Raw genomic sequence first — 13,433 nt, 5'->3', positions numbered from 1 at the left:
ACAAACCTACATTCACTATGATTCATGGATATGACACATATTTGATATGTCGATATATTTATTTTAAAAATAATATGATACAACATGTGATATATACATATTAAAAAATGTACGATAATTCTTAAAAACATGGTAAATATGTGATTGGTACTATGTGAATCCAAATTAAAATCAAATATATTTAATGTTGTCAACATAAAAAATTATAAATTATTTTCATCATAAAAATACTTTACTTTGTAGATTGGATACTTTATCGATAAGTATCAGTAAAGTATTATAAAATATCATACACAGATATGTGTCACACATGAATATGTAACCCAAATTGAAGTATCAGTGCACCATAATCGACCAATCACTCAAAATGGTTACTAACTTTGCCATAGTTACTTCTAATAATGGAACAAGAATTTCATAATTTTAAAATTATTTAAATACATTAAATTTAAATTTATGTTGTTTTATTTTAAATTGTTTCTTTTTATAAGTTTTGATAGAACAAAGAAAATTTAAACTCGGTAATTTTTTTAATTACCATTAAATGCAATAAATTATTTAAATAATTGTTAATGATTAAAAATATATCAATATTAACTATTATTTTTAAACGATCTTAATTTATTTTAATTTTCAGTCAAATTTTTGTCAACTAACACTGATAAAGTTTCTTCTCAATTGGTGTTAGTTGACATTATTTTCAATTTATAACAAGAACAATTATTTAGAATGTTACTTATCGATATTATTTTTATGATATATTGTTTTCATTGTAGTAAATTATGAATACAATGAATGACCTATAACAGAATGAGGAAGCAAAGCGCAGGAGTCCAATGAACATATGAAGACTTACATCAAAAGCGAAAGGACTCTCACATTTGGGTCAAAGAGGCCCCATTGCCAAGTTTGGAATAAAAAGAGGGCTTTCTAGTGCGTCCAACCTCAAAAGAAGTGGAGGGAGAATATTTTGGTCTATTCATTGAACACTAAACTTTTTATGTAGAGCCAACAACAGCCAAGTGAGTATGAAATCTTAACTATAGGAATGTTTATAGCAATTGAGGTGGGGAAACTAATTCATTAGTCTTACATGTTTCATTTTTGTGAAGAATTGAATTGGGGTATATATGATCTTCAATTTTATGAAATTAATATACTTTAGGGTTTTGGTGTATTATAAAATTTGGGGTTTTCTATGATATATTCGGTGAATGTGATCATTCTGGTTAGATTGATTTGTTTACCTTTGAAACATGTATGATTCTTGAAATTGGGTTTTAAGTCATTTGGTGTTGTCAAATTGTAGTAAAATTGGCTTATTCATCAAACAGTCTTCGTTAGGCGAGCAAATACTCGCTGAGCAAGTGTCAAAATCAATTTTGGTAGAGAGGTTTTCTCATTGGACGACCAATCCTCCTGTTGGACAAGTTGGATTTTCCTGTCTAAATCATCTCGGGAGAATTGGGATTCATACTTCATTAATTGTTGGATTGAACTAAATGTTGATAGAAAGTTCTAGATATATCATTATTTATTTTGACTGTTGGGATTTTGATTTGATATTTGTAGTTAAAAAAGTCTGCTTAATACGAATGCTCCATTTTTTTTTCCGATCTCTTTTTTGTGTAGAACTTTTTCTATACTTTATATGTTGGTGGGCTATTATATACCTACTTGTGGTTTTGGTTTGATCTTGACATAAAAGAATGTACTTTTGTTTGGAATGTTTCATGATTTTTGGATGTTTTAGTTATCATATTGGATAATTGGTTGAGTGATGTATATAAGAAGTGTTAAGGATGTACGAGATTTCATGAAGCAAATCATTTTTATGTATGTTTTTTTACCGTATGCATTTATGTATGAATTCAAGTAAGGAGATATCCTGACACTCTAATAAGTATTCACACTCATATATAGTAAAATGAGTTATGTGGTAAGAGTAGCAGAAGATCCTAGTCTAGGATTTTTTCCTTGACCTAAGACGCGAAAGGAATTAACCTTGTGAGTGGTATGGTAGGGTGAAACTCATTAGCAATAACTCTACAGAGCAATAGAGATCACCATATAAGTACATGTCTAAAGTGAATCTGATATCAATGCATGCATCAGGATAATTAAGTCTAGAAGAGTCTTTAATTGTATGATTTATATTTATGTGATTGTTTGGAATGCATTGTATTGTGATATGACGTGTTTCATTCATATATGATGTTTCTTTTTGCAAATTAGCATACTTTTTGTGTTTGTTTGTCTTGTATGTGGTTGACTCTCTTTTTTTTTTACAATTATCATATTATCGATATAAGTAGATGAAGATGCAAGTGTAGGATACATCTTAAAAAATATTTTAGTTTGTTGTTTGAGTTGAGAGAGAATATTACTTCATGTTAGTTATAGTGTTGAAATAGAATCACAAAATAGAAGTTAAAGATGTATATGTCTTATATTATTATAGTCCTATCTTTGGGATAACTATACTAACATAAGAAATATCTTGGATTTTTGAATATTTGTAATGGAATGCTTTGTTTTAGTAGTTCATACAATTAAAATGGGATGTTAGTCAATAATATTATTTTGATTTCTTGATTTGTTTTCAAAAATTTGCAAATAAATTAGTTTCTAAAAGTGGTAAAGTGTTATCCAACACTTGGATTTCCTAATAGTGATGTTAGGAATACAAGTGTGAGACATTAGGTAGAAATGAGAAAGTAGAACACTATATAAGGATAACGACCCATAAACTCATTATCTTAAAGTTTTGGATTAAAAATAATGTCAATGTCTTATGTGATTGGACTCATGTTTTATTGTTGCTTGATCCTAACAAATCTTCCATGTTCCATTAATTAATTAAAATATGTTTAGCTGATATCTACATGCATATTCATTAAAAATATTTATTCATTTTGGATTTTACACCAGTTTTTTTAACATCACAGAAAGATTGAAGACAAAATAAAATTACAATTTTTTTAATCTCCCAAATATGATTTCAGATTGTTTTTATCTTTCATATTTAAAATCAAATTTATAGTTCCTATAATTAGGATAATAAAAACATGTTTTATTCTTGGCATAGGGTAGATCCGCAAGAATCGTTGTGCCAATACTCCTGCTTTCTCAAGTTCTATCATGTATCGGAATACTTGCGATGAAGTAAAACTAAAATCTTAGGTTTCAAAAGCTTCGTCTGGAAGTGATGGTAATGACCTAATCAGAAAACACAGTACTACGGGACTACTCCCAGTCTATCACAAATCGTTGGTGCTTGTTTTTCTTCCTTTTGCATTGATGTGCCATAGAATGTTCTCATCCACAAACATATACATTACATCTCCATGTGATCATGTCGCCTCCAACAACCGTCGCAGTTGCTTTTCAGAGCTTATCACATACATACCATTCATAACAAAATCACAAATTCAGCATCTGCAGAAAAACCCTATTCATCAAGAGGCCTAAACTAGTATTCTTCACTGAATATGCCTATTATCACCATGCACGTGTGTGCTGAAATTTATCTCTGACTTTTCTACCAAAATATTCCACACCATAAACCATAAAGATAGAACTATTCATTTCCAAATACTTTGAATCAAAAGAGCGTTACATCATGCTAACTCTTCTCAAACAAATTGAATACAGACACCCCCACAATTTATCTACATTACATAAAGCAAAAAAGTCTGGAAAAAATACAAGTTTATGTACCTTCCAGGTTTTTCTTTTTTTACATTTTAAACTTTTCATAATAAACTAAATTACAGTTAAACTACAATCTTTGTCAAAGTGAACTTCACAAAAAAGTTCACATTCTAAAACAGGTAAAATAAGGTTTTGGTGTCGTTGGATTATTTTACTTCTCTCGTATACTATATTATTATTCTAGCACCGCCACGCTGACGTGGCAACCATGGCTCGTTCGTGCCAGCAGAGCACCAATTCCGCATGCCGTTTTTCCACGTGGAACCCTCTGATTTGCACCTTCGCCAGCAAACACTCCGCTTGATAATCGGCGAACTGACTCAGCTGCACCGGCCTCATTCCCGCGCCGTAAAATGCCTCCCTCCACGGTGGTGACCTCTTCCTTGCGCTTTCCACCGCTGCGAAGATCTTCGGCCGCAGCAGAAGCATCTCGATCCTCCTCACCCACTCTCCGCCTCCCCCCGCCGCCACAGACGCATCCAGCGAGTCCAGCATCATCGAGTAAAATTCCAAGCTGTTCACCACGCCGCGCCGAAAAGACGCCGCAGCGGTAGCCTCCGTCCACCCCTCGCCGTCCACGAACACCACCACTCCGGGCGCCATCCTCCTCACGTCGGCGAGGAACGCGCCGACGCTGGCGCCGCCGGAACCGAGGCGGCAAAATATCGCCGGCGACAGCAGCACCGCGATCTTCTCGCCGTCGACAAACCTTACCGCCTTGAATGACACCGTCTCGAAGGTCCTCAGCGGGACGAAGTCCACCTGAACGCGGATCCCGAGGTCATGCGCAAATTGGTTGAGATTCTCGCGGACGAGGCGGCTTTCCACGGCGTAATCCTCCGGCACGACGGCCGTGATCCGGAGGAGCAGCGTAGCGCCGGCGGCCTTCTCCGCGATCTCTTTCATGAGCGAGGCGTATTGGATCCCGAGCCCGATTTCGAAATCGATGACGTGCACGAAGGAGGATCCGTTTAGGGTTTCTAGCAAGGCCTGGTTGGTGGTGAAGATAGAGAACATTGGGATGGGAGAGATTCCCGAGAAGGCCTTGAATGTTTTGATGGTTTGAACAATCTCGGCCATGGAGGAGAGGCGGTTGGAAGCGGCACGGTTGGGACCGGAGAGAATGGAATGGAGAGCGTCTTTGAAGTGAAAGGCGGCTCGGTGGAGCGGCTTGGCCATGGGTGAGCGAATGAGGCGGTTGTTGAGGCGTTCGAGTATGGCCTGAGCGAGTTGGAAGTGACTGCTGTCGAAGCAATCGGCGGCGCGGATAAGCTCTTCGATGAAGTCCCAGTTGTTGACGTTGTTGGTGGGGTTGTGGTGGTGGTGGTTGAGGTCGTGGAAGGAATGGTCCAAAGCGTTGGTGGTGGTGTAGTTGTAGGGGAGGTTTTGGTTGTAAATTTCTGAAAGCGAGGTGAAGTCTGGGGGGTGATCAAAGGGTGGGTCATGAGAAGGTGGAAAGTCAGGGATGCATGGGTTGATGTTGTTAGGCTTGGAGAGGGTTGTGGGAGAATCTTCGGGTAAGGCTAAGTCCTTCATGATGGACTCCCACCAATCGGAATTTGGCAAGACATGATCGTCCAGGTCTAGGGTGTTGTTGGTATTGGTTGTGGTGGCGGTGGTGTTGTGTTGGGATTCTGGCTTGGGGACAGTTGGTTTCTTTTCGGGACTGGGGCTGCGGCAGAGGTCGAGGACGGAGGTGGGTTCGTAGGTGAAGGTGGGGTTGGTGGTGGTGGTGGCGGCGGTGGGGAGGGTGTGGAGGAGGAGGTTTGGGTTGGGAGAATGGGTGTTGGGCTGTTGGGATGAGGGAACTCTCATCTCTATGGTGATGATGATGATGATGCCTTTGTGGCTTTCCCAACAGAGTTGTTCTATTCTTGTTTGTTCGATGGCTACTTTCCTTGGGGAACGTGGAAGAGTTTAGGAGAGTGAGAGAGGGCTTTTGCTTCCTATGATCCTCGCCTTTTTATCTTTGCGTGTCCTGTGGTTTGTGTGTAAAACAGCCTCTTGTGGGTTACACTTAATATCTCTATCGCTCTCTCTTAAATGCCATACATCCATGCATACATACCATGTCAAGCTTCTGCGTCAAGCTTCCCTAAACCTCCTTGCCTTTTCGTTTTACTTTTCTTCCTTCCACACCTAAATACATTACATCTTTACCTAAACACTAAACACTTACCATACCTCATCACGCCACAAACTTTCTCCCTTTCGGATCAAACACAACATAAATCATCGTTAAGGTTAATTAAATTAATTATGGTTTATGAGCTTTCAGACCTATCAATCAAATGTTTAAACATGTAAACAAGTCAAAATATATATATATATATATATCAGCAACTAACTTTTAATTTCTTCATTGAATGAGTTTGAACAGATTTAAATCCGTCAACATATATATTATATTTACTGAATTAACCACGGTATTTTTAGACAAGATTAATCTTGGAAATTAAAAAGATAAAAATTCAGTAGAGAATTCAAATTTTATTTTATACCGGGGAACCGAATTACTATATACTTTAAATCAAGTATATACTAGGACAAAAGTTATGCATCCATTTCACAAAGCAACGCGCTCCCTCCTAACTTTCATAAACATTTTCAGTGTTAATACACTTTTCATGTGTAATTTTGGGAGCTGTTTATTTTCTTGTTATCTTAAAGTTGCTAGTTTTATGTTTTTGACAAGTTTAAAAAAAATTAAATTTAAGGCAAAAGCTTTCTACAGAGAAAGCAAATAACTTAAAATCAATGCCTCCTTAGAGTTGAGTACAAAAGCACTAAAATGGCCAATTTTATTTTCAAAATAAAAAAAAAAGTTTAATTTTGAAATCGTGACAATTTTATACGATCAGTTTTGATACATTCAAGTTGTACCAAATTAACACAATTATAATTAAAATTAGAAAAAAAAATTACAATCAACTAAAATCGTATTAAATCGGCACAATTTCAAAATTATATATCAATTTTGCAGTTTCAAAGTTAAAATTACACCATTTTAATGTTTTTGTCGTTGAGTGCATATAGCAAAACATTGTAACATAAAACATTTTTGTAATATCATTTATGCCTTTATATTTTTATTTTTTTTGGTGTGAGACATTTTATATGTGTGAAAAATCCACTTCTATTATATAGTGGCAAATAGAAAAATTATAATATGCTAATTTTATTTCATTAATTACGTTTTATTGGACTCTAGTTCCTCGTTCCCTCTTCTTGGACTCCTAAACATATTATTTTTTCATTCGCTTCTGAAAAAATAAAACAGCTGAAGGAAAGTATAAACTGCAATTGAAAAAAGATATATATCTTTTGATTGTGAAAGTCTTAAAAGGGTGAAATAGTGGCAGCATTAAAGCTCCAAGTTAAACCGTTCTTTCTTGAAATAGGACCCACAAAAGCTGTGAATAATGGACCCTCCAAGACAAGTACTACCACAATCTTTATACAAAAGCTTCATCATTAACTACTTTCCAAGGGGGGTTAGCTGCTTTATCTTTCACTTCATGAAAAAATTTTCCCATTGCAACGTACAAATTATAAATGAAATAAAAAAGTTCTATCAATTTCAATATGATCGATAATCTAAAAAGGAAAAATTTATGATAGACTGTCATTCGAATACAAATTATTAGGATTAAATATATTTTTGTCTCTTAATTTTTAGTAAATTTTGGAATTAGTTTATTTCGAAACTTTGGATCAATTTAGTCATTCATTTTTCAAAATACGTAGATTTAATCCTTTTAATCAAATTTTGTTTGATATATTTTTGTTTTAATATTAAGTCAAATATTATTATGAAACGTGTTTGAAATGCCAAATAAACTTAACAAAATTTGATTAAAAAAACTAAATCTACGTATTTTAAAAAATGAATGACTAAATTGGTCAAAAATTTTAAAATAAACTAATTCTAAAATTTATTAAAAATTAAAGACAAAAACATATTTATATTTAACCCCCAAATTATTATTATTATTATTATTATGAGCCTCGAACGAAAATCAAATTGAATATCTTAGTGCAGAGAAGTAAGTATCGATGTGAAATGTGGAAATGGTTGTAAGTTAAGAAAAGAGTGTTGATGAAAAGGAATAAAGTGGTTTTGACTTAGTCAGTTTTATTAAAGTTGAGCAGTAAAAATTGTTGGGAATTAATGATGATGTTTAAGCAGCATGCAAGATTTGCATGGTCATCGATAGTCCATCCAATCACATAAACTAACTTGTCCGTACAAAGAAAGAAAGTACTTTAGCTTTATTCTTTTGCTGAAATAGATGCATGACTCATGTGGCAGGTTTTCATATCCCAATTCAATTATCATTATTACTATTATTATTACTAAGCTTTATTTGTTTAGGCCTTGTTTGACATTCTAATTCAATCATCTTTTTCGTCTATAAAGCATTACACTATCAGTTGCATCTTTTGCTTCCAGTTTCATAACAGTATTTCATCTTTTATATCCATCATATAAAATAAGGGCTTTTTTTCTTACCCCAATAATGTTCATATAATTTGTTTCTTTTTGTGTAATTTTGTTTAAATTTGGGATAATATTTTATAAAGTTAAATTTATCATCAAAGATCGTTAAAATTATTACTTAGAGAGAGAAATGGAATATGTGGAAAAAGAGAACTCGAAAGTCATAAGAATAAATATAAAAAGTGTGAGAACGTTGATCCTAATATTTGAAGCTAAGATAAAATAATATCAAATAAATTAATAAATTATTATAACAAGAGAGAAACGTCACTGTCAAGTATATAATGATCACATCTTTTTCTTAAAAGAAAATCTTTAAATAAATATAAATTTTAGTGATAAAAAATAAATAATTATTATAATAATCAATTTATATATAGATTCATAAATTAAAAATTATTAATAACAAAAATATATTTTAAATTAGTAATTATAGTGAATTAGTCTCTAAATTCAACACTTATATTAACTATTAAGATTTTAACTATCAAAGAAACTGATCTATAAATTGGTCACTATATTAACAATCAATTTAGAAATTATTTTAGTTACTAATAATCTATAGTTTATAAATTGGTATATAAATTAATCACTATAATGACTAATTAATTTTTGTTATTAAAATTAATCATTGTCTAGATATTTTTTTTGTAGTCAAGGTGTATGCATCGGATAATTATGCAACTCGCGATAATGTTCTCATAAATAATTGTTTTGAATTTGTGATCTTGACTCTCATACTAATGATTGGATCAAAAGTTTATCATTAGACAAAAAATTATAATTGATAGATAATGTACATGTTTACCTATTTAAGAACGTAGGAGTTCAAGTGTCCTAATTCGATTATAACTTGACTAATTTTGACTCTGTCACAAGATAATTGATGTACCATATAACAATTTAATTCTTATTAGTTCATGTGATGATATGAAAATTTAAAATCAAATTATTCACAATTTTCATCTTGTTGTCTAAACTACCCACAATTTTAAAAATATGTATAAATTATCCATATTTTAATAAGAGATGTTTATAATTGTCAACATTATTATGCTATTTATTTAAAACTATGTTGTTTATAGTAATTATTTACTGAAATGGAAAACAATTCAGCGTTACTTTTTAATAAATGATATACTGTTTTGAGTTCGTTTGTGTACTTATATGTGGTAAAATGTATTCTTTTATATTTGTTTAATTTATATGCCAAATGTGCGAAACTTTTAAAATATTTGAATTACTTATTAATATATTCTTTTATAATCTTTATTTAATTACTCTAAATTTGTATTTTAAAATTAACTATGTATTTTATTTATATTTAGACTTAATTCTAATATATGTGAGAGTAGCAAGTGACGTGTTATGGTGATGTATTTGGAGACAAGTGTGGACCCACTGAGTGCTATAGTTGATTGTTAAACAAATCAAGCAGTAGGGACTTGTTTAAATTTATAAAGATGCCAAGGACATGTATCATAAATGTTTGGAGTTTTTTCAGGTAATAATTTTTCTATGGAACAAAAACAATGTCATTAAAACTTCTCAAAAATAACTCGTTGCTTATGGAAGTAATTATTGTATGACTATTGTTAGTGAAGCTAAATCATCAAATTAGAAACCCTCGAAGATGATCAAAATAAGCATACAACAATGACAGTAAATCAATTAAAATATTGATAGAGTAAATTTTACATTACATTTCAAAAGTTTATTGCATGCTACAAGCAAACAATCAATCAAAAGAAAAATACTTGGATTTAGAACAGGCAAAATGGGCCACCCGACCCAACCTGACTTGACCCACTACGGGTTGACCACTTAGTGGGTTAATCCAACCCGACTCACTTATAAGTGAGCCAAAAAATTTCGAATCTGGTTTAATCCACCACGGGTTGGTGGATTAAACGGGTTGATTCATTAGTCCATTTAAATAAAATAAAATTTAAATAAACTTCAATATAACCTAAATACAATCCAAAATGATGTTAAACTCCAATACAAACCAAAATTAAAAGAAAAACAAATTACTAACTAAGATCAAAGCATTCTTGTCACTTATCCAACTATAATATTAGAGTCTTGAATGGATAAAACCATAACATTTCCATCTCTTAAAACATCTTCTTTATCCCATCTATTTTGAGTTAAAGCTAGGTTTCCATTTGCCAACACACTAATGTGTTTGGTTTAAAAAAATAGCTCAACATTGTAAAGTCCAACATAATGCGTGTGACCATACGGGTTGGTGGGCCAACTCGGCTGACCACGAGTTCAACCCGGATGAGTTGGGTTCAATCTGTATGAGCCAGGTTCTTGGTGGGGCGAGTCAAAAATTGACCCATACTGAAATTTATAAAAAAAATTCAATTCAACCCGGCCCAAACCCATGGTGACCTGGATTGACCCACGAGTTCTGACCCACTTTGACGACTCTGATTAGATTAAAAAGGTTCCTATGTCATTGCCACTTAAAATTTTCACTAAAGATCATGTTTGATTGTTATTATCAAGATATGAACTAAACTAACACTCGACATTTGTTTTGTTGATAATTCTTTAGAGAGATGAAAGATTTTTTTTTTTCTTCATATGTATCCTCATTGTCTTTCAAATATGAAATTTTGGTCAAAAATATGCTTAACATGTTTAAAAGTAATTGGAACAACAAGAAAAACAAACATTATGACTACATTATAAAGGAAGAGGAAGATATTTTTAAATGTAATAGTTATATATAGTGTATTTAATTTTCATTATTACACATTTATTTAAATGTTATATATATAATGTAGTATGTATTATCTTAAATTAAAACTTTATTACTTATTATCAATTGATTAATTTTTAATACAAAAATAATTATTTTTCTAAAAAAATGAATTTGATTTTAATTAATTTGTATTAATAAGTACTATGAAATATTATAATTAGTTCTAATTAAAAATATATAAAAAAAAGTCCCCTCAAAGTTGCCTTAATAGCGATTACAAAACTAAAACGGTCTTATATATTAATGTTTGTAAGAAAAACTTAAAATATTTTATAGGCTAAATTAAAAAACCAGTATTTTATATATTAAAGTGTAACCAAAATGATATTTTTTAGTATTTTCTAAACATTTTAAATAGTAATAATGATTAAATTTGATGGCCTATTTTAAATTTTTTAAAAGACTCGTTTTAAATATCAAAGATTAAATTTAAATTTTGTTTCAAAAGCCAACATGAAAATGAATCAAACATATTTTCTTACAATAGGCCTTTACCCTAAACAAAGGGAACACAACTAAACGAGTAAAAGGAAAACATGTGACAAAATAATAAAAAGTGAAAAAGGTAAATACATATAAGGGAAATATTTATACTATTGACACAATACATATAATCTTTTGATTTTGATATGATTGTAGAAAGTTGTGGAAAAGTTTGTTATAAAAACAAATTGTGGGATGGAATATATTCGTAAGTATGAAGATACATATTATATGTTACGTGACAGATAGAGCATCAAAATTTTTGTAAGATAGAAATACGTCCCTTCATTTACATAGCCAAGACACACCGCACATATCTTTATCTACCACCTCCCTCCATTATTGTAAATAATCGCCAAACATTGTTAATGGAATGACCACTTTAACAGAAAGTTTGGCCACCTAAAAAATAAAGTCTCTTTATGCCCATTTTCTATTCCAAACGTAACACCACACTTTTTTTTTTATATATATAGTCTTCTTCCACACTTGTCATTACATGCAAAACGTCTTTCATTTTGAGCTTTTCATAACTCTCTTTATTTATCTTTCTTTTTCGATTTCTAATCACTTATTATAATCTTTATTGGCTTAGGGTTTAAACCATTACATCCAACACACTAGTTATTACATAGGATCCAATGCTATCTCTCTATTGCAAACTTTGTTTACAATTTCATGTATATTCTTTAAACAACCAAAGAAAACAAATCCATTGATTTTTTTTATTACACTACTCATTCATTGTTTGGATAAAGTGATTGATAATCAACTTTTCATAATTATATTTCTTTATGCTGTCCTTCTAGAATGTAATTACTTGCATATTCTATTAACTAAGATTATATGGTGTATCGAAAACTAGGATGACATCATGTAGTACTATGGCTAATAATACATATATCAATATTGTAATTAATATTCTTTGTTTTGTAAAACAAAATTTAACAGAGTAAGAAAAAAAAACAAAAAGATCCTCTATCTTTCTAATTTAACCAACCAAAAGCACTGTTAGTATAGGGAAAATCATTTGGAATAGAAATTTTTTGTTTCTTAAAAAGATTGTTCCAAATTGAGATAAAAGGCTTTATCTAAAAAAAATCTGCTGAAGGGAGTTCCTCAAAAACTTAATTTAACTATTTAGTCCGATAATTTAAATAAATTGTTTTATGAAGCTTTAAAATAGTTGAACATTTATATGAATATGTTTGTGAATGCATAATATATGATTTTGAATGGTGTTTAATAATAATGATGTAATACATTTCTTTGATATTTGTGTGTGTAAATATTGAGTTATATAGAATATATTAATGGGATATCAGAGCTTTTATTGATCATGGGAATCATGTATATGAATGTGTTAAATGGTGAAGAATCAATAGAGATTCATGTTACTTGTTTTCTTCATAAGGATCATCAATAGTTATGTTATTATGTTATGTTTGTGATACTTAATGGGATTTGGAATAATTTAATGGTCATATATATATATATATATATATATTTTGAGACATGTTGAGAAATTTAATGTATAGTGGTGTTCTGAAATTCCTTAGTCTTCAAGTGTGCATTTGGATTTCAGTTAGAAATTCAGTTAAGTGGAGATTGAGGTAAATTTTGCTTCTAGCTAAATATGAAAAAAAAAGTGTCAAACATGTTGGTAATGGAACCCAAAATTGGTTAGTGTTCCAAGTGCACTCTAATTTTTTTTATCTCACATAGGCCATTAATGTAATTTATTTTAGAAACTTTTAGTTTATAAGATGCAAACTACTTTACCTACTTTATAATTTGCAGTTTATATTTTTTTTTATATTCCTTATATTTTAATGTTTTTTTAATATCCGCTTTTTTATTTTAATTTTATAGATATAATTAATTATCATATATTTTTTAATATTTTTTGAGTTACTTATATTTGTAATTGTTTCTACATATCAAATTTTAAAAAATTAA

General features: G+C 31.1%; 1 pseudogene; it reads right to left on the bottom strand.

Moving 5' to 3' along the window:
- Positions 1-3,564: 3,564 nt before the first annotated feature.
- On the bottom strand, positions 3,565-5,718 carry LOC114179220 (scarecrow-like protein 15 pseudogene; annotated as a pseudogene).
- Positions 5,719-13,433: the final 7,715 nt, after the last annotated feature.

Source organism: Vigna unguiculata, chromosome 3 (assembly GCF_037176805.1).
Source record: "Vigna unguiculata cultivar grain cowpea cultivar isolate G323 ecotype 2 chromosome 3, ASM3717680v1, whole genome shotgun sequence".
Taxonomy (NCBI): Eukaryota; Viridiplantae; Streptophyta; class Magnoliopsida; order Fabales; family Fabaceae; genus Vigna; species Vigna unguiculata.
Note: the sequence above shows the minus strand (reverse complement) of the source record. Positions and strands in the feature narration are given on the sequence as shown.